The following is a 23,322-nucleotide window of genomic DNA, read 5'->3' on the forward strand; positions in this document are numbered from 1 at the left end:
ATTTAAAACCCTATTTAAGTAAAAGTACATAAATATTAGCAGCAAAATGTACTTAAAGTACTAAAGTGCTCATCATGCAGAAAATCAGGCTGTGACTGATATATTAAATAAATTTAACTATCAATACTGATGAGTCCGTGCATAAGCAGCATTTTATTGTAGTAGCTGATCGAGGTTTGCTTTGTAAGGGTCATAAGATAAATCTGAGGGGTCTTGAGATGATAGATTGGGTTGTAAAGAAGAAAAAACAAAGTTCTGCTACAAAAATTTGGATTAATTTTTCACAACTTTTCTTTAATCTTTGCATTTTTGTGAGTTTTACCTATTTAGGCCTTATTTGTACTTGACTAGATGTACTCAGTTACCTTCCACCTCTGGTTCTCAGTCTCTGAACCACAGACTCTAACTTTTATCACTTACTGTAATGGGTTAAAAAATGAATCTTTTAAACTGATAAACACACCTAATGTGGTGGAATACAAATCACTTGGAGATTTGGAAGAAAACTGAACAAAAAGTAGACAGAGTTTTGCAAAAAAAAAAACCTCTCCTCAATTACAAAATGGCTTTCCTTGCATGCCCGTATGCAAATCCACAAAGACACTGATCATTTATCTAAACTAAGGTCCAGGTATAAAGTAACTTATACGATATTTACTTAGCAATAGCAATATGTTTATGTTTAATTATCTTGTCCTTATGTGCCAGTAGAAACCAGGGTCAAATTCCTTGTGTGCCAACATACTGGCCAATAAATCTGATTCTAAGTTGATTCACACATGCAAGGGAAATCAAAGATTATTGCATCATTTTATTGCATTATCTTGAAAAACAGATAGCTAGATAGGTAGGGAGGTAGGTAGGTAGGTAGGTAGGTAGCTGTCTCTCAGGGTCTCTGATCTGTACAAAGTTTTGGTGAAGCACATTATGTCTTGGCTGTGTGCTTGCGTCATGACAGCCTATGGCTCCCACACAAAGTGACTCAGACAAAGGAAATCAGTTTTTTTCTGATGTAATATAGTGAATTATAAAGGACAACACTTTGTTTCTGTCATTTCTTCATCTCTGTCCCATCAAATTCATGAATATTTGTAAGCTGTGGATTGCAGTACGGACATAGAGAGAAAATCTAACTTCATGAACTGAAAGATCAACTCTAATGAATGCAGCTTACTGTTTCTGAACGTGTGTGGTTTGAGGGGGAGCAAGTTTTAAAGTGGTTTTAGTTATGTTTTCGTTGATGCCACTTCCTGTCTCATGTGTGGCTGAAATTACATCTATAAATTTCAGAAATCCGTTAAAGTAGAATTAAAACATTCCTATGTCCAAGTTTTTACATAAAAGAAGAAAGTAATACCTTTACCCATTCATTTGAAGCTTGGAACATATGGTACTGGATTTTAAATAGTTTAGTTTCATGGATTGTAATTGTGAAACTACTTGCCTGTGTCTGTTGGTCTCAACACAGACTTTTTATTCTGTTTGTTTCCAATCTGATTTGAACCTATTAATGATTGTTGACTCATACACTCTGCAGGTTTGAATAATTTCAGAAGTTTTACACGGAAATTCCACTGAATGTGGCCCTGCTGTCTGGCTGAAGAGTCAAGTACATGCTTATATTTCAGGACTCCATTTTGGAAGTTTCTAGCACTAATTTACTCTACCAACATGCACCAAAACTCTTTTTAGATTCAAACACAACATCACTGAGAAACAGACACATACCTGCCTGTAACTAGTTGAACCAGCCTGCTGAGGCTGTCCAACTGACAAAACCAGACACAAGTTAGCAGTAAAAACACCTCAGTATTCTGCCTGAGGTTTATTCTTTGTTTGTGGTTCTGCAACTTTTCCTCAAGTCTCCGTTTTGTTTTCTAATTCTTCCACAAGAAGTCCAGGTTTTGTCATGCACAGTTCAGATTGCATTTATCATGCTATGTGTGCAGTTATGTGTGACTCAGAATCTAATCACTTATCAAACAGGCAGCACCCATTTTAGCACAACAACAGTGCTTTAGTATTCCAACAAGATGGTCTTTCAGTATCATTTTTAGCAAACCTGTGGCTATAAGCAGGGAGGTAAGGGTGTTAGATGTGACCTTTGGATTGTAGAATAACCACTGTTCACTGGAATAGTCTTTGTTCAGTTAAGTATCTGTGTGATTGGCATCACGAATGTAAATGAAGTTTAATGAACTTCCCAGCAGAGGTACGAGCACAGGCCTGTGACTCCGGGCTCCCCACCCCACATCTGAAAAGAAGAGACAAAAGGAGGGAGAAAGACGGTAACTCACCCCAAATAAAACCACCTCAAACCTCCCGACACCTTCTGTTCCCACCAAACCTGCACTGGCTCCCCACTGCTAACCGATATCCTTACACAAGCTCACACCAACAACTCACAAATGACAAAGGAGCAAGATTTCCAGTTTATTGATTTGAAGCTACTGGTGCTGCCATGCAGAACAAGTATGCAAGGTTATTTATTCACTTTTAGAAGACTGTAACTCTCTTTCATGGCCCAGTTCTGGCATTCATTCATCCACTCACTTATCTCTTTTGTATTATCATTGTTATATTTTGAATTTAAAACACTATATCATATCTCTGCAAACATATTTCACAGAGTTCACCTTGGAATCATTATCTGAGATCATAAAACCCACAGAATATCTGCCGTCTGTCCCTGTAAAGATAAATGTAAGGACAGGGAAATGTTTCCTGATCCAGCCTCTTGAAATAGTCTGCAAAGGGTCATCAAATTGGGAAATTTTATAGAGAATGCTGTAAATTCTCTGGTAAATTAGTTCCTTGCTAACTGTTATTGTATAACTTATACTAGCCTGTTGTTATCTGTTATCTTTAGTATGGTTTTATCAATTGCCTGATGTCAATTATGTTTTGTCTGCAACTTTTTATGCTGCTCAAATGTGTGAGTTATTCATCACTTGTAAAGCATGGTTTGGCTAAAGCTAAATGATCCTATCTGCTGACACATTGGCGATACTAGTGAGCTTGAATGTTTAATTAAAGAAAATGTTCCAAATGCGATCAAAACTGTAATAAATTTGTGGTTCAAAGTCAGTCTGTAGGTGAAACTAATGGCCACCTCAAAAATCAATCTAAAACTATACAGCATGCATTTGAAGTATACATAATTTGTTGTTGAAGAGCTAAAATTTGCGAACACACTTGTCTGGTCCTGTAAAATTAAGGTGAGCAATAGTTTTCCCAAACAGCACTGTGGCTTTGAAACAGCTTCAGAAACAGAAACAGAATCAATATCACCTTTTAAGCTTTCGTAAATGCTGCTATAAAAAGTGCTTGTGGATAAAGTTTATTACTACAGCGTATTATTGTTCCACCCAATCTAATCTCTATTTATCTCACAATGTCACTCACTTAAACAAATAAAAGTGGCAAACTGCAGTTGTGTTGGATTGTAGTATCCTGTAATCTGGACGCTCATAAATGATTCTTCCCCTCCGATGACCTCATTACTCCACAATCTGCACTGTTTTCAAAACCTTTGTTTACAGCTGTGGGTTAGGAGTGTAGCTACAAGGCAGGGAGTGTTTACACCCATGCACATGCACACACACACACACACACACACACACACATTCATACACACTCACTAGTTGCCCTGTATAGTCTTGTAGGTGTAAAGCTCCATTCTCAAGGAGATTGTTGAATGACAAATGTAGTTTTACTAGAGAAGCTGAAGATGTTTTGTGAAAACTGTGACTAGATTTGATCATTCACGTGCCAGAAATGACACATATTCAGAGTCAGCTGGTTTTATTCTTACTGTAAACATCGAAAACCTCTGAAGCGGCATTTAGACCCTCATGTGACTCAAACTATCCACTGAAACCAAGACCAATGGAATTCACCTCAGATAAGCAGATGCCGTCTTAAGATAGAGACCTCTGATAGACATTTTGAAAAATAATATTGGCTTTATATTAATAGAATAGAATAAAAAAAGTGTATAATTGCAAGTTTTTCAAATGGAGTTTCTGCAGCTCTGGTCAGCACAGAAGTGGAATAAGTATTCAGATTCATTACTTTTTAAAATATATACTTAACTGCGAAAGTGCACCACATACAGTAGATGTACAGTTGTTTACATATGAAAGTATTCATGCCCCTAGCATTTACATATTTTATTGTGAATGAGAAATCAAGGAAATAAAAATGAATTTAAAAATGGTAAGAAAGAAGATAATATATTAAGAGGGAAAAATACGAAAAAAACAGACCTAATTAAAAGTATTTAAGTAAAAGTAGCAATACCACAATGTGAAAATACACAAGTAAAAGTCACACATTCAAAGTATTACTTAAGTAAAAGTACAAACAAATACTAACAGCAAAATGTACTTAAAGTATCAGAAGTAAAAACAATCTTTATACATGCAGAATGGCCCATGCCAGTGTTATTTTACTGGCTATTATGCTTTTTGAACATTATTATGGATGCATTTAACATTTAAGCAGCATTTAAACATGTAGCTGATTGGGAGGTGGGTAATTTAACTAGTCTATAGACTGTTGGGTAGTTAAACCTCTTACAATGCATTATATTTCATAATCTGATTGTATGTTTTGAATGTAAAACCTTAATCTGTAAAGTACCGAGTATACATCTCAGATAGTGGAGTAAAAAGCATAATATTTTCCTATGTATCAAATGGAAATTCTCAAGTACAAGTACATCAAAACTGTATTTATGTGCAGAACTTGAGTAAATGTACTTTCCACTCATGGCTCAGTATAGGGATTTTCTCATCGACACTGGACTGACAGGCAGGGTTTGAGGGTGCTGATGGGAGAATGATCGATGAGCAGTTAATTGGACACTTACTTCAGTATTTGCATTTGTCTTATCTGGAAATGTATTGTTGCAGCAGCATTAACATTGACGCTAGTTCAAACAGGTCATTAGCACAGACCTCAGTCACTGGCAGCTACAACACTGAGCACCCAGACTCTCACCTGGACGGAGGAGACACTGCCACAAACTGTTGACACCACGGTTTGGCTAATTAACATCAAGAGGCCGCTCAGAAAGAAAAAAGTCTCAGAACTTCATTCCACAGTAGTGTGTGTTTTTCTCTGTGGCGTGATCAAAGCTGTTTATGGCTGTGTTTCTGCCAGAGCTGCAAATGAACCATTTCACCCCTGGACTGACTGATAACTGACAATTTTACAATCAAAAATGAATCAATATCAGTGCAACCCGCAGTCAGATTTGCAGCAGATTTTGCAGGGAGGTAATCCTTATTTTCCCAACGTTGATCCATCCCTTTATGTAATCACAAAATTAACCTACAAAACCTTATGCTCTTTCATACAATAATCAACCGTACCGCCATAAAAGTAGCATTAATTCAGCCCTTTGACCTTTGCATTATCAAGTGAGTGAGTGATTATACTCTTTATTGATTTATAAAGCACCTTTCAACCCCAGATAAGTGCTTCAAGATGAAGACCACAGCAAAGAAATATAGCAGAAAAAAGCTGACTGAGACTGAGAAGTTTCAAAATGCCATTAAAATGGTGCTACAGTGTATTCAGTTTGGACTGCTACTGCTGTGGTGACTTTATTTCACTTCTTTTCATAATGTTTCACTTTTCATTCTTGTTGCACTGCGTTTGGACTTGAATTGTTTGACATTTTGGGAAATGTGCTTATTTGCTGTCTTTTGGAGAGGATCTGTCTGTGCTAGCAGGAGATTAGCTTAGCTTACCAGAAAGACTGGAAACAGGGGAAACGGCTAGCCGGGCTCTGTCCAAAGTTACAAGTACAAATGACCACACGTTATATCTTGTTTGTTTAATTCATACAAAAAACAGCTTTGGCAAGTTGTGGTTTTACAGGAAGGTACATGCTGGAGCTGTTTCTCTTGGAAATTGTGACAAAATTTGATCATTTTCATGCCAGCCGTGACAAGTATTCAGTGTCAGCTGGTTTTATCCTTGTTGTCAACAAGTTGCTGCATTTAGATCCGCATGTGACAACTGTCCAACGAAACCAAGACCAATGAAATTCATCTCAGACACGCAGATGTTATCTTAGGACAAAGATCTCTAAGCAATATTGGCTTTATATTAAATACATTTAAAGTTTTAATTGCAAGTTTTTCAGATGACGCTTCTGCAGCTCTGGTCAGCACAGGGATGGAAGAAGCATTCAGATCCATTACTTTTTAAAATATTGTATATACTTAATTGCAAGAGTGCACAGTTACATTTGCTAACATATGATAGTAATCATACTTCTAGCATGTACATATCTGACTATGAATGAGAAAACAGAAATATAAAACAACACACAGATGTTGTCAACATAGAAAACCTCTGAAGCTGCATTTAAGCCAGTTAGCATCTAACTGTTGGTTTTACATTTCTGTTTGTGCATAAATGAAACAAACAAGATTTAACCTGTTTATAAGTAAACATTAGAAGTGCTGATAGGCTTGTTTTTTTAACTTTGGACAGAGCCATGCTAGCTGTTTCCTCCTGTTTCCAGTCTTTATGCTAAACTAAGCTAATCAGCAGCTGGCAGCAAGTGTATTTCCTAAAAAAAATGTGAGGAAAACAACCCTAAAAAGGTGCTTCATGCAGTGTTTTGTTTTCTTATTAACAGAAATTCCTTAAAAATGAGATTACTGCAGTTTCCTGCTTGTAGACTTTTCAGATAAGAGGTTTTTTTTCCAGATAAGCAGTTGCAAACCGATCCAATGCAGACACGTTGCCAAAACATTGAGTTTCTTGTGTGAATAGTAAACCAAAGGAAGATTTGGGCCACTGCTGCATAGTTAATGACACCATCTATTGCAGGATTATCCCCAGTCTTTTATACTATACTTTTTAAGAAATCCTATAAAATAAAGTATTCTAATTATCAGAGTTTTTTAGTGTAGGATCTGTGTTTCTTTTCAGTTTTGGGGGTTGACACCAGTTGCAATTGAGACCAGAGAAAAAAATATATATGAGAAACAGTGACTGACTTACTTAATATTATTTTAAAAAAAAAAGAAATATTTAACAACTTGGTGCTTAATTTTAAAATGGAAGTAGTATTTGCTTTGCACATGACATATTCTGGTTAAACTCAACTTTTCACATTTGAAAACATGCAGCGAGTGATGTACAACAATTCATTCTTCATTTTCATGTGAAGATTTTTCACAACTTTAACAACACTGACTCCTCCACCAAAACATCTTCACAGTCCTTTACTTCACAGAGGAACGGAGGGTACGTATGCATGGAGACGGTCAGTCAGCCACTGTTTCGCCCCTCCACCTCCCTGGTGTTCATCCATACTATTGTTCTTTCTGATTGTCTCTACTAGTGTCAATGCAAACTCTCTCTTGGTCAAACCTCCACCGGTCAACCAACCCCCTCACCTCCAGGCTCAGGTCGAGGAAGGAGTAAACATCTGCTCCTGCAGGAGGCCCCGGCAGCGGACAGATGGACAGCAACACAGAAGGAGAGAGCTCGAGCCTCCGGCCAGGAATTCTGGAGGGAAACGCAGACAAAAGATGAGGAGGGGACGAAGACGGGAGGCTGTGGTGGCTGTATGTGGGGGGCTAAATAAAGAAAAGAGGAGAAGGAGGAGGAGGAGGAGGGAGAGGAGGAGGGATGGGGGTTTATAGAGTGAAGTGACATATCCTGACAAAGCTGTGAACGTGTTTTAATATGATCCGGTGAGGAAAAAAGAGAAGGTGAAGATGGAGATGAACATTCAAAAGAATCAATAGAAGGACGTTGTATCTGATTTTTTTTGGTACCAATCAAGTATCAGAAACTACTGTCGAGTACTGAAAGTTAGAAATAAATGTTTTTTATTCTTTACTTATTCTTAAATCAGACAGTATCTGAATGAAACCATAATTTTACCACTTACAGGCTATTTTATTCAGACAAAGTTTTTGCAGACATTTACAACTCAATAATACAATTATACAAGACATTTTAAAACTCTGTCTCTCTTTTATTAAATGGAAAAAAATGGATTTGGATGGAGAAACTTGTATATTTCTCAAAGTAAGGAATCAACAAAAGTATCATTTTAGTATCACTACTAAAACTTTATTGGCACAAGCATTGAAAAATGCCAATATTCTAAGCCATAAGAATATAAAATAATGGAATATTTGCACAAGATTTGTGTTATATGCTATGATCAATCTACTATCTGTGTAAAAAAGCAATAATGTTTTAAGATGAGGCAAACTTTGTAGCAACTTAGCAAGTAACTTGAAGCTAGAAAACAATAGCTTTTATGTAAGCAGATACATAGACTGAAATAAACAAAAAACTATTTTAACCAATAAGAACAGTAAGATTTATAAAGCAATAAAACAGATTAAAATAAAATAGAATATAGATAAGAGTATTTCATTGTTCTGAATGTGAAGAAATGTGCAGATATAACCAAAAACGGTAAACAGATAACAGTTGAATTAAAAAATAGAAAATATATCTTTTAAATGCAATTTATAGTTAACACTTGATCCATTTTAGAGCCAACATTTACAAAGATTTATACTCATCAAGAATATCAAACTACCTTCATTAGTGTTAATGAGGAGGCGCCTTTTAAATTAGTCAAACATCTCATCTCTCTTCATATGTACATGTGTAGTAAAACCTCCGCTCTGCTCACTGTGCTGTAAATTTACTAATGTGTTGAGTCAGGATTGGTGCGTTTGTGTTGAGCAGCTTGTTAAGTATCTGTCTGTTGATTCGCTGCTCTGAACTGAAAAAAGAAAACTGCCTCAATGAGAATTTGTGTGTAAAAGCACTCGGCTGTTTAAAGCCTTTAATTAGCAGATCTTAATCTATGCAGCCTGTGTGCTGGGGGCTCAAACTCTGAGAGATGAAGGAAGATCATCATCATCATCAACTGTAGTTACAGTTTTATGATCAGGAGTTCCTTGTTTTTCTCACACTCTACAGTTTTTATGTGTAGATTTGAGTAAACAGACACAGGGAGGGAGAACAGATTGTCTTTCCTGGTAGTTTTAACAACTTTTATGTATATTTTTTCTTCTGTTGAGTTGAGTTTTCTCTCAGGGACGGTACTGCCACAGCCTCTTCCTCAGAACATGACAAACGTAAAGGCAACCACCTCTAAAGGTACAGCTGCAGATATGTATTGATCATTAGTCCGTGCAGCACCCAATGCTGCTCCACCCAGCATGCATGGATCTGAATGTCTCTTCAACCAGCACAGACTGGGAAAGTATATAAACATCTGCAATTAAAAAATCCTGACCTGTCAAACATGCAGAGAGCAACAAAAAGCTTCCTTATTGTGTCTTTATTTGTCCATTTGTAATATTTTGTCTTGTCTCACTTTATTATATGTTTTTTTACTAGATTGTTTCATACGTATCTTACAAAAAAACACATTTTTTTGTACAATATCATATAAAAAATACTGAACTCCACAAATCTTTTTTTGTCAAATAACAATAAAACTTCCTCTAATTTTTCACTTTTAGGGATTTAAAGTAAAAATGTTTTGTTAAGCTCAGGGTAAACTGTTTAACATTTTGTTACTTGTAACTTAGTTTAATATAAAAAATAAAAAAAACACCCTGGTGAATCAGACATATAGTGACAAAAGGAAAAAATGTTTTGGATACATTTTTCATTCATTAAATATCTACAAAAATCCTGTGATATCCTGAGAGGAAATGAAGCATTTTGTCAATGTTTTGAAGTTATTTAAATGTGCAGGTGACATATTTCACATTGCGACTCATGTTTTCTCTTTAAGGATGCACTTGAACGTCTCAGGCACTGATTTTTAATAGTCTATTACACTTGCCAGCTTTTCATATGTAAATGACATTTGTGTCTCCATCTTGCTGATGAACTCAGTGAAAAGACTGATATCCTGTCCAGAAATAAACCCTCCGGCCTTGTGTCAGAGAGACTACCCCCTTTGTTGGACTGTTAATTTGAGTGATGGGCACGTGTGTGTGTGTGTGTGTGTGTATGCACACGTTAACTTGAATATTGCATGGAAAGCAGTTGGCAGCAGTTGGGCTGCCCATCTGTCAGCAGCAGTGCTGGGGCCTCATTTGAAAAGGATCAGACACCGAGTTATTAATCATGGATGAAGTCAGGGATTAAAAGTTAATAAGTTCAACAATTATCAAAGGTAACGTTATTAAATGTTCATAAACTCAACAATTAGCAGCACTTGACTATAATGTCCCGACTGATTGATTCTTTATTTAATACTGAATTAATTGGGTGCAATGTCAGTCTTCCCTGCAGGGGTTTAACATCCTGTTCAGGGGGCATTTAGGTAACGTGTTTTTATTTTATAAGAGCTTCAGCCAATTTGTAAAAGTGTCCCAGAGCAGAGCATTGTGAAGGTCACAGAAAGCCTCCTCATCTGGGTATTAACACTCATTTATTGAGTTACTTATAAAATTATGACTTCATCATTATGTTTTAAAGGATAAGTTCACAATTTTTCAAGTCTGTCCTAAAACAATAGTCTAGTGCCCAAATTAACATTGAAATTGTTTTTTCTTGCTGTAATCATTCTTCCTGTTCATATTGACCAAAAATTTAAAGTTTATTTGAAGTTAATATGAAGCTTCATCTGTCCAAATTAGTCAAATCAGGTCAATATCTTTGAAAGTTACAATCTTTTTAGTGCCAAATTCCCTCTTTTTGTCACGATCCTTCCACTACAGCTGAACAGGAAAACACTGTCCATTTACTAAAAAGACTGTAACTGTGGAAGATATCCACTTTATATGACTAACACAGACAGCTGAAGCCTCGTATTATTTTCAAATATACTTTTCAATACATTTTTGGTCAAAACGACGACTGTGGATTTTGTCCCCCATTGGTTACATTGTAAGTACATTATGAAGGGATCTTCTAATGTCCAGTATGAACAGGAGGAATGATTACAGCAAGAAAAACCTGTTTCAGTGTTCATTCAGACACCTGACTGTTGTTTTAAGACACACTTGAAAAACGGTGAACCTACCATTTAACCACAGAACACACACTGCCTCAACCACTGCTGATAAAAAGGACAATAGAAAACAAAACTTCCTATTGTTAATTTCACGGGAACTCAACGCCAGTTGTTAATTACAACAGTAATCTAAACTGTAATTAATCTTTTATCCACAAATTAATACACAAAATCCAAACTGTCGCTAATATCTTTTTTGGTAACTTGTAATTTGTATTATAAAGTTGCAAAAAGGTGGTAAATTTTACAAAAGCACTGCATTCACAGTGCAAAGGAAATGCTTCTTGATATTCTATATATTAATTTTTGGTCGATTTACCAGATGTAATTGATCCTCAGACTGAATATAATCAACACGTGATACAGTGTGTGACAGCAGCAGCAGTCCAGAGCCCTGATTACTTATTTATTTACAGTATGGCGCCACCTGCTGGCGCATTGCGGGACTGCAGGTTGAGTAAAACGAAATTTAGGACTACAACAAATTATGGACTACAAAAATGGTGGCAGCTCAGACACTTTTTTTCCTAACAAAAAGAGACACTACTACTACTACTACTACTACTACTACCACTACTACTACTACTACTACTACTACTACTACTACTACTACTAATAATAATAATAATAATAATAATAATAATAATAATAATAACAATAATAATAATAATAGTTGTAGTAGTTGTTGTTGATGTTGTTATTTTATTTTCTTTGTATATCACCTTTCATACATGAAATGCAGTTCATGGTACTTCACATAAATTACATGAAAACATTTAAGGTACTCAATCAAACATTGCAAACAAGCAATAAAATACAATAAAACTAGTAAAAAAAAATAAAACAAATATTTCAGTGAGACTCAATAAAATAGGCAACAACAATTTAAGTCTCCTTAAAAGCACAATTTAAAAGGTGCTGTAGATGTTGCAGGTCAGGTATTTATGGGCTTTATTTATGAGTTTTGGTCCATAATAACAGGCTCCAGATTTCCGTGATCATGCTCATATTCAGTGAAGATAATAAATTTAAAAATAGCAAGAGGCTCATAGGTCACTTACACAATGACCTAATTTTAATTAATAAAAAAGAGAACTTAAATTAAAGACAGCTCAGTCAAAAGACAGAGATAAAAACAGAAACAGTTTGTGGCAACACATCTGGTGGAAGAATTATATTATTTTTTCTAAGCAGAAATGTTAGACAAGATGAGACCAGTGAACATAAAAGTACAGTAATTATGAGCAGAAGCAATTAGTTAACCATTAGTGCAGTTTAATATAAGACCAATGTGACTTAGATATACAGTAATTTAATAAGCAAGTCTGTGTAGTAATGTAACACAATAATATAATATAATATAATATAATATAATATAATATAATATAATATAATATAATATACTTTTCTAGTATTATTTGCATTTTAAAAAAGATTTTAAAAAAACCCGGATGCAGATTTCTATTTTCAACACATTTCTCTGTCAACTATTTCAGGAGTTTTACTCAGGACAGGTTGGACACAAGATGGGCATTTTAATGTTATTACGTTTTAAAACCACATGGGGGCAGTGTTGGTGCTGTTCTGAGTGTTTACATCTGACAGCTTCTTCTTCTTTGTCTCCTTCAGGCTTTTAGATACATGACCAGGGATTTACATCATATAAAGGTAATACAAATAAAATCAGGAAAACTACATTTATTTTGTGCTGTTGAAATGTGTTTGCCATAAACAATATAATTACATCAAATGAACTTGGTAAAATAAAGTCAGATTAATCTAATGATCCATGTAAGTGACTTGCTGACGGTGTTACCAGAGTTATATATTCCACTTATAAAGACCTCCTCCTTGACAGTTCATGTCCAGAAGATGGATTTAATAGCAGTTAAGATCAAATATCTGTTATTAAACATTCAGTGACTGGTCTGTTTTGCTTTAGTCTGTTTGTCACAGTAAAGGCACTGACTATTAGGCCTGTAAGAAAACTTGGAATTTGGTAATAAGGAAATAGCCAACATTTTCCTAAGCATGTTTTCTGTCACGTTGGCAGCAAAAAGCTCCTGTAGGAAAGGACTGAAAGCATCACAGACTGGATCAGTTGTCTCTGGGACAACTGTTTCAGTTTTCTTACAACAACAACTAAACCCATCAGAACAATTTAAAGTTCTACTGGAGAGAGACAAAGACAGAGAGGAGGCTTTCCAGGAAAATGAAGAATGGTTGAATTTTACAAAAGTTAGAGCAAACCGTTTCTGTCAGCTTATAAACCAGACAGGCAGAAACTAGAAGCAAAAAGAGCCAAGTTATCATGAACTGCATGTGTCTTTTCATGCACATTTTTCATTAGTTTATGTTGAGCAAATGCAAATATGAATGTTAAACTTTGCCCAAACACACAAGTCTCTCCCGCTATACCAACAGTGAACTTAGGAGGAAGAGACACCTCTACATAGTTTGGATTTGAGTGACATGTTTGCTTCATGAGCATCACCAGTTTTTTCTTTTCTTCCCTGTCAAAAGTCTCTCCATCTTGTACTTTATTGTTCCCAAATCAATCTGATACAGGTGTAATTAATGGCATTAATGATGTTATTAGTTTCAGATAAGTGTTGTGAAAGAGGTTTACTCAACTTTTACCAGAAAATTCTGTCGATATTTTAGTTTTTAGTTCAAAATCTTACAAAGTGTTTCTGTTTTGGTAAAGTGAAAAACATTTGAGCATCTCCAGATTAAAACATGTCTATATGAGCAGACGTCGGTGAGTTTTTTCCATCACCCGGCCTGCCTCTCCCTCGTTCCTCCACCAGATGTCAGCAGATGTTCAGCAGCTCTGGTGTCTACCTGTCAGCCTGTGTGTGTGTGTGGTCTTGTTTGAAGTGCCCAGTCTGCTCTTGTAAAAACACTAAATTAGCTGCTGTGTCCCTCTCTCTTTGCATAAGTTAAAAGACAGGGAAGTGAGGTGTAATGTGCCTTTAGGTGGGCTGTCTGTGTTAATTATTGTCCATCACGGCCCACAAAGTCATATCTGTCTTTGTTTGGGGTTTCTCCAAGGAGACCGACGCTTTGATCTGCTCACTGGAGGCTCTGATTGTCTTGTGCTCATGGACGCACACAAGAGACTACAGCTAAGGTGGGACGACTGTAAACCTCCATCACTGGGGATACAACAAACCTCAGGTCTATCTATTCAAAACAGAAAACACAGTATACATACAAGACATTGGATTCACATAGAAATCTGAAAACCGTTAAGAGACGAGATCATTTAGATGGTTAATCTTCTACTCTGAACGTGGTTAAACTGCATTTTCATACTCTGTACCCTAAAACCTGAGCTGATTTAAAAGATAAACTTCTTCTAGACAAACTGCCTACAAATTAGAGATTGAAGCATCACATTCAAAAAAGGTAGGTAATTGTTCTATTTAGTCAAATTTGATCTTCTTGTATATCTCAAGTCCTGTTTTGTGGTGTTAGTTGAGTTTGTTTTTACCTATTTTACCTATATTATGCCATTTTGGCCAGGTTCCCCTTGTTAAAGAGAGATAATGTATCTCAATAGACTTCCTAGATATATAAAGGTTAAATTAATTAAAGTAACAACTTAAAGGCACAATTCTGTTGCTGTTAAAGGTTTGTTTCTAGATGTAATGTTTGTTTCAGGCCTCGATTTTCAGTCATCTGTGGAGAAAACCCACAAAACTCTTATTTTTCATCTCTTCAACTCTACAGTTTGTAATTTGTGTGGTCAGAACAATTAGACGTTGGGTCTTTAAAGCTGTATTATAATTACACAAAGCAACTTGCAGACAGATTTATGTCTAATTTTTATCATTTTTAACGTCTTCCAAAAACTAAAAAGAAACCCAAATTAAAATGGCTGCAGCTCCTGAACCACACTGACTATATGCATAAACAAGGTCTCCTAAGGTTTCTTGTGAAAGTGTGAAAAACACTCAAGGTGATACCGAAACAGAGCAGAAGGTCTATGAAGTCAGAAAAAATGTAAATATTTTGTCCACTTAAAGGACGGGTTCACAAAGTCTGTCTTAAAACAACAGTCAGGAGCCCAAATGAACTCTGAAATATTTTCTTGCTGTAATCGTTCATCCTGTTCATACTGAACATTAGAGGATCTCTTCATAATGCACTTACAGTGAAAGTGCTGGGGGCAAAAATCCACAGTCCTCCTTCTGTGCAAAAATGTATTTGAAAGTTTATCTGAAGCTAATATGAAGCTGTGGATTTTGGTCCCCATCACTTACAATCAGGAAAACCTTTTTCAGTGATCATTTGGGCTACTGACTGCTGTTTTAAGACAGACTTGAAAAATTGTGCACCTATACTTTAAAAATGTTTTTCCAGTTTTAAAAACAGCCTGTTGCTTTGTCTGCAAAGGCTGTGGGCAGTATGGGGCTGTAAACAAAATACCAGTAAATACCTGCCTCAAATTTGAAGAAAATAGCACAAAGTGTGACAATTCAGTACTTGTTTTATGAAATGATTCAGGCAGATTTCCAAAACGGACATTTGGAGACTCCATATTTTTGTCAACATGAGGTCTTTCTGATTACGGCAGAAACACATGGGGTGTGATGTAGTGAGGCAAGAGATGAAGAGAAGGACAACTAGTGGATGCTGGTGTCCTAACGGAGTTAATGAGGTTGAAAGACAGAAAGAACAACAACTACAGAAAATAAACCTCTGACGCTTTCTGGTAACATGGTTCAACATGAACGTCACTTTCATGTCTCTCGTCTGTTCGGGCTGACCAGAAAGAAGTCAACATATCAAGGCCTTAAAATAGTAAATCAAAGCTATTAAAACTGCATGCTGGGACACAAAGAGCTGATCAGAGCTGATTCAGTTTGTAGGTTTCTGAATATGAACCTGTAACACGGAGGAATAACAATACATGCTGGACTTTTCTAGAAGTGTGAGATCTCAATTCAGTTTCTCTGTTGATGACAGAAACTGTTTTCATCACCTGCAGGTAAAAACCCTGCAGGTGACCAGAAACAGGAAGGCCAAATCAACTTTCATATTATATTGTCAACAGTTTTGTTTAGCATTTTCAACCCCATAAGTCTATTCTGTGTCAAATAAATTACATCATGTTAAAGATCAGCTGGTACTATTTTGTATTTTTACTCATTGGGGATCATTGCTTGTTGCTGAAGATACTGAAGTCATATTCCCTGTATTTCTCACTGATTCCAGTGTTTTTAGACTCAATATATTTACATTTGACTTGTACTCAAACCACTAAAATTAGTAAATGAAAGAATTTTCCCACAAGATTTGCAGACTCAGCAGTTTTAAGAAGGTTTTGGAATAGCATTAAGACCTCTATATTGGAAAATAAAAGTGACAGAAAAATAAAATCTAAATAACTCCAAATATTTTAGAGACTTATTTAGGTGTCTGCTCGGGATTTTCTGAGCAGATGTGCATGAGCTCAGTATCTGGCTGAACATCTGCAAAGATGATAAAAGAGAAGTAAAACAATTGTAGTCTGAAGGACATGACAAACATTTTATATAATATAATAATAAATAACAATAATATAATAATTCTATGCCATTTATCATGAACAATATGGTGACATTTAAGGCCTTCCACTTGACTTTTTTTCTGTATTGTTTATTGGTGTATTTGGGCCGTATGTTCAGACTCTGAATTTTGCTGGTTGGGAGGTCGAACAAAGAGACTCAATGATGGGACGGAGGGTGAAATTGGGAGGGTTTCCAACCACAGATTCCACCCAAACTGCAAGTGTACAGCAGGTACAGAGACACATTTTCATTTTCTTGTTGGAAGTTACATAGAAAACAAGAGTCATGTTCATCCAAAAGAAACTCCTACCTCACTTTCTAACTAAAAACATCCATTAAAGCCTCATTACCAGTCAGACTGGGGCTGAGAACAGCAGTCAGGTTGAATATGCAGGTTTGTCATCGTTTTCCTAAAAAAGGCCTGAGGAGGTGTGTGGGGGGTCGAGGAAGTGTGGCAGTAATATAAGCAAACAGAGAATGTGAAGAGAGGAAATGGCCTGTCCTAATAATCACAGCCCAGGAGCAGCAGTGCATTCAGCTCGCAGCGCCGGGGTGCTCGGCCGCTTTCTCTGTCTCCTTTCAATGCAGCGGAGCCCCGCAAGCAGTGGTTTATGGGCAAGCCCTGACACCCACAGGAAGTGTAAACAGAGGTCAAGTGTTAAAGTCCAACCCTCCAATTCTCACCTCCATTAAAGGGGGTGTCTCTACAGACTCCTCAAAGCACCTGGGAAGCACCCCCCCCCCCCCCCCCCCCCCCGCCCAACCCTTCATAAAGCAGCTTCACAGATCAGCAAAGTCATGAAATGTCGACATCATATATACATTTTCTGCATTTATCAAGAAACCGTTGGTCATTATTTTTGACTTTCATTTAAATTTTGATATCTACCATGTAAAAAAAACAAATCTTTGGCTTTTTCTGACCACATACTAACAGTTTGACAGTCTGACAGTGACCATACTTTACGTTAAACTGCGTAATGAACTCCTTCATAAGCTCTCCAGTCAAACCATTAATACTTGTGACCTACAAATGTTAATGCATGTGCATAGTAAAGACATGAAAAAGTTATAGAAAGCCAAAGTTTATAAAACTCTTCTATATATTATATTGAAATATTCTGTTATTTTTGGTCTTTTTATGCATTTTGAAAACCATTACATTTGCACTACCCACACTCCCACTACTACCTGAGGGGTTTTTTGCACTATAACTTGCATATTACATTTATTTTCCACATACTGTAAAAACTTGTAGGTACATATATATAGTATATACACAACATGTAACTGTATAATCCTTGTAAATCTAAGTTTTTTTCCTTTTTCATTTCTTTAGTGCTACTTTTATATACTTTGTTCTATTTTATTATCAAATTGATAGTTTTATTCTATTCTAATTTAAAATATTCCAATATTTGTAAATACATTGTCTATTTGTGAAGCGTGTGTGACAATTAACATGAACCTTGATCCTTAAAAAAAAAAAAACTGGAAAAAACTGGAAAAAAACAGAGACTGTCTGCACACTGAGTTATGGCTCCTGAACTTTATTACACCTACAGGAATAGTTTGACAGTTTTGGAAATATGCTTACTCGCTTTCTTGCTGAGAGTTAGGTGAGAAGATTGACACGACTCTCATGTCTGTATAGAAAATATGAAGCTGCAGAAAGCAGCTGTTTAGCTTAGTTTAGCATAAAGACAGGAAACAGGGGGAAACAGCTAGCATGAACCTGTCCAAAAGTAAAATATCCGCCTACCAGCATCTTTTAAAGCTCATGTTATATCACATTTGTTTAATCTGTGTAAAAGCAGAATGTAAAGACAATAATTTGTAGTTTTACAAGGGGTTATGTGCCAGACTATTTCTTGGCTGGATGCAGTGATTTCCTGGAATTTTGTGTGCTCAGAATAATTGTTCAAGTGCAGAAACCCCCGTAAAACCACCACTTGCCAATTTTACACTTAAGTTTTTGTACAGACTATGCTGATTTTTATTGGAACTGGACAGAGCCAGGCTAGCTGTTTCCCCCTGTTTCGAGTCTTTAAGCTAAACTGACTGTTTGGTATCTAGCTTCATATTTAGTGTACCAACATGAGAATGTGATTTACTCTCAGCAAGAAACCAAATAAGCATATTTCCAAAAAGGTCAAACTATTCCTTTAACAGGCGATATTTTGACTCCACTGGATTTGCATCAGGCAAAAGGGTTGAAATGCTGCTTGTCCCATCTTATAAAGTTTGGGCACCATCATGCAGTGTGTGGATACTATTTTTTTCCTCTTAATTTGCTATCCTGCACCACCCTTACTTATCTAAACGTCCAATAATCCCATCCATCATCTGAGAGACAACACAGAAGTACCAGTCTATCAAAATCTGTCTTGAAAAGGAAGCTACCCTATAAAGTTACTGAAGTACTGCTTTGTTCAGATCAGTCTGTTTTTATTGAAGATTTTTTAATACAAATAACTCATTAAATCCACTGCTTTTTGATGGCAGAAAGCTACTAGAAAGCTGTAACTGCAGGTCGTGGTGGTGTGCCGGCCTGTATTTAGTGTCAGACAGCTCGAATACACTCATGCTCCGTTCCCAGGACGGGACAGTCAACAGATACTGTTCAGAGAGAAAGTTAATCCCTCATTAAGTTGGTAATGACCTGGACGGTCATTTCTGTGAATGGATGGAGGACTTTCTATGCCTAAGTAGCCACTATTAGCCCAGAGGAGAGCGGCTCGTACAGTAGCAATTCACAGCACTGGTGTCGATGCTAATGGCTGCTTAGTTGGAGAACAGGGCTGCAGTGACTGGAGGTCCTCCCTCCTGCCACGTGCAAATGAAAAACACACAAAATCTGCATAGTGACATGCAAAAGAGACAGTTTTCAATGCCGGAATTAGTCGATTCGTTTCACATTTTAACGATTTAGCTAACACTGTTAACCCTCTGGAGATATTTTTGCTGACTTTCTATACATTTATTTTGGTCTTTGTTTAGCACCTTTGAAACTGTCATTACCCAACATGAGTTGTATCCTTGCTTTCACCACAAATTATAGCAACAATGTCAACTTAAGTATAAAACTAACAGAAACCCAAATTGCAAGAAAATAACACAGGCACCTATATACAGTGAGTTTAGAAAGTATTCAGACTCCTTCGCTTTTTTCATATTTTGTTATGTTGCAGCCTGATGCTAAAATCGTTTAAATTCCCCAGATCTGTGCCTCAACGCAATCCTGTCTCTGAGCTCTGCAGGCAGTTCCTTCGACCTCATAGCTTGGTTTCTGCTCTGATATGCATTGTCAGCTTATATACACGGGCATGTTCCTTTCCAAATCATGTCTAATCAATTGAATTTACCACATGTGGATTCCAGTCAAGGTGTAGAAACATCTCAAAGATGATCAAGAGGAATGGAAGGCACCTGAGCTAAATTTTGAGTGTCGTCTGAATACTACTGTCAATGTGATATTTCAGTTTTTCCTTTTTAATTAATTTGCAAAAATTTCCAAAATCCTGTTTTCGCTTCGTCATTATGGGGTATTGAGAGTAGAACGATGTGGGGAAAATCCTTTAAATGATTTTAGCATCAGGCTGAAACCTAACAAAATATGAAAAAAGGGACGGTATCTGAATACTTTCTGAATGGACTGTAAATCTATGAATCTTTAATTATAATCACTGAAAATACTATTATGGAACAATTCAAGGTTGTAAAAAATATTGTTTCACTATCCATACACACAAATACAGCAAAAAGAAATAAAATTATAATACCATCTGTCTACTAGTAAATGTGATTTGATTTTGTGCCTTTTTCATATTTATACCTGAAAATATAATATTAATAATAATAATTCAGTTAGAAATATATTTCTTGATGGTCTACAAACATAAACATACTGTGTGGAAGCCCCACATCAGCACTTTCAACCGGTTTTCTCAGCTTGTCTCTACTTGATATATACTGTACATAAAGATACATTACTATAACTAAAACATGCTCAGTGTATTCACAGATAAATAGACAGACACCAGGTCTGACTGTCGCCCATCTTACAGAAAACAGAGCAGAGCTGCAGAGTTTTGAGAAGATTGGTGGAGAGATATAAACTCACACTTCTCTCTCTCATCACCTTAAGTTTCAGTGCTGTACTGTGAAATTAACCACATGCAGTCACAGTACATGACGCAAGAACTGCTGATTGCTAATGAGGTGCTAATTATCAAGTTTGTAAGGTATTTTTAACAGAGCTGTAGACTTGAGACTTGACTTGAGTCCAGGGCTGCAACAGGGTGCACAGAGTCCACAAATAAAATGGTGGAAAATGTTGATCATTGTTTCCCAAAGCTGTCAAAGTCCTCAAATGTCTTGTTTTGTTCACAATAGTCCACAACTCAAAGATATTCAGTTTACTGTCAAAGACTAAAGAAACCAGAAAATATTCACATTTGGGAGGCTGGAACCAGTGAAATGTTGCTCTTTTTGCTCAAAAAAAATTCTTAAATGATTATTTGATTATCAAAATCGTTGCAGACTAACTTTCTGTTGATGGATTTTGTTGCAGCTCTACTGGAGCAAAAGTCAACAAAAGTCAAAGCCTTCCTTGACAGATTAATTTGCTCAGTTGTCATGGAGATGCAGTTTTCCAAATCCAAGTCAAGCCAAATATCAAAAGTCAAAAACTTGAGACTTGATTTGGACTTGATTGCTTTCAGATCTGTCTTACATGAGTCTCATTAAAGAGATTCAAGTCTGTACAGTTTTGTTCTGGTCTCAGCTTTATAAAAACACCATTAACACAGCCTTGAAAGGCAAGTTTCAAATGCCGTCACATTGTAATGGTCAACATTCAAAGACCTGAAAGACTTGCAAATGATTTGCAGTTTGTTCACTTGGCCCTCAAGGACATGAGACTTGTACTGGACATGTTCAGAAAAACTGTGACAGCAATGATTTTTAAAAAATGCATTTTGTGTATCTGTGATGTAAAAACTGTGAAAGAAAATCATATAACATGAAAAGAAATGTTTCATTTACATAATTATGGAGCCACGATGAAACAGCTGGACATACAGTAGACTGTACATAGTTTGCATGTTCAGACATGTTTTTGGATTGTTTTGGTACATATGAGTGTAGGTGTTGAGTGAGTTATCAAGGTAGAAGAAAGTGGGGGATTTTCTTTCAATGACAACATGGAAAGTCATTTTTTCTTATCCAATTAGAAAAAAATAGAAGACCAGGTGATTTATATAAACATTGTTATGGAGTCTACATAAATATATATTGAAAAGTATTCCCTAAAGTATGATTGTAATTTAATAAATATAAAGTAGAATCATCACCTTTCTGACAATGTCAACAAAAACTGAAAGTGTATAAACTTCGTAAAAGTAGAATTTACAGCAGAGCTGTTGTGTTGGATTGCATTATATTGCACAGGTGTTCCTAATAAAGTGCTCGCTAAGTGTATCCAGATAACATTTTATTTACAGTTAGTGCACCTTGCTTGTGATGTCCGCCACCTTGTCTAAAGAGGTTCAAACGCTAAACAGGATTTTCAGAGTATATTTTTGAATATAGTGGCTGCTTAACCTGTTTCAAGAAATCAAAGAAAGACATAATGAGAAGGAAAATGCTCTGAAACAGTTTGTGTGTTTTTTATCCAGCAGGTGTTTCAGTTGTAACTTCAGGTCCAATCAGGCTCATTACTGCTGCTGAAATAAGACTCAACCACACATGTATCAGCCCACAACAGAGACTGGATGTGTATTGGAGCCAGACAGACCATACCTGGCCTTTTTACCAGACTCCCATTCATAGTCAAGGTGAGGGCCAAGGCCCAGCAGGTCCCTGTAATGACCCCTCAGTCCCAGCAGCAAGGTGACAGAGGCAGGCCGTTCTGGATCGTTCTGTAAATGGCTTCATAAACTCATTAGCGATGGATGTGCGTGGACAGGAAAGGCTGAGATTACAGTGCCTGTTAAATGTGTCGGGCAGGTGAGAAAACTATCCCCTTTCACCTCAATAATAATAATGATGACAGTGTTTCTCTGTGCTTTTGTTTCATTCAATCATGTGTGAACTGAGCTACTGTCGCTCTCGTTTCTCCTGGTTCTCACTTCTCTGTCATATACCATAACTATAAGAATATGTGTAGCATCAGTTGTTTGGAGGTCATGACTGTGATCTTTATAATTCTCACAATAAGTTTTTAATGAACTGTTGGATTGGCACCTTGCTGTAGATGAGAGCCTCAGTTTTAAGGTTTCACATGTAAAATATGAGAATGTGAGCAAAGTTAAATGGCAAAGAGGATAGACACTACATCAGGACAAACTGTGAAATTATTATAAAAAAGGGAATTACTTGCTCGATTGACAGTTGCATTTCAACAGGATGTTAAATTACATCTGTCAGAGATGCTAAAAGTTCTCTTTTATATAATTTTCTCTTTTATCATTGAACTTTTTAAGGGTTTAACTGAGTTGTATATACAAATCTTTCTGTATCTTTGAATATCAAACACATACAAAATGACTTATTTTTGTTTATATACTACAGTGTGCAAAAAAACAATCTTGAGTAAGTAAGAACACGCAAACTAGCTGTCAATTTAAGTAATAAATACAAAACTATAATTTATGTGGTTTTATAACTGTACTTTGGTTTGTGCAGAGTGTTACTTAAGGAAAAGTCACATATTTAAATGTCAAAGTT

At 36.2% G+C, this 23,322-nt stretch overlaps 1 protein-coding gene and 1 long non-coding RNA gene across 3 annotated transcripts in view; one reads left to right on the plus strand and one right to left on the minus strand.

The window, feature by feature from the left end:
* Nucleotides 1–23,322, plus strand: part of noto (notochord homeobox) — a 35,700-nt gene that overhangs the window by 9,027 nt on the left and 3,351 nt on the right. The window contains exons 2-5 of one of the 2 annotated variants that reach the window (XM_042388064.1): nucleotides 2,208–2,288; nucleotides 12,665–12,703; nucleotides 14,090–14,215; nucleotides 22,275–22,602. The gene's annotated coding sequence lies outside the window, so the exon portion shown is untranslated. Of the gene's footprint in view, nucleotides 1–2,207; nucleotides 2,289–7,369; nucleotides 7,458–12,664; nucleotides 12,704–14,089; nucleotides 14,216–22,274; nucleotides 22,603–23,322 lie in introns of those variants that run through there. The other variant, XR_006091618.1, reaches the window with a different exon arrangement.
* Nucleotides 7,056–23,322, minus strand: part of LOC121880660 — a 33,829-nt gene continuing 17,562 nt past the window's right edge. Inside the window, exon 2 of the long non-coding RNA XR_006091619.1 lies at nucleotides 7,056–7,536. This is a non-coding gene — a long non-coding RNA (uncharacterized LOC121880660). The remainder of the gene's footprint in view (nucleotides 7,537–23,322) is intronic.

This window comes from Thunnus maccoyii, chromosome 16 (genome assembly GCF_910596095.1).
Source record: "Thunnus maccoyii chromosome 16, fThuMac1.1, whole genome shotgun sequence".
Taxonomy (NCBI): Eukaryota; Metazoa; Chordata; class Actinopteri; order Scombriformes; family Scombridae; genus Thunnus; species Thunnus maccoyii.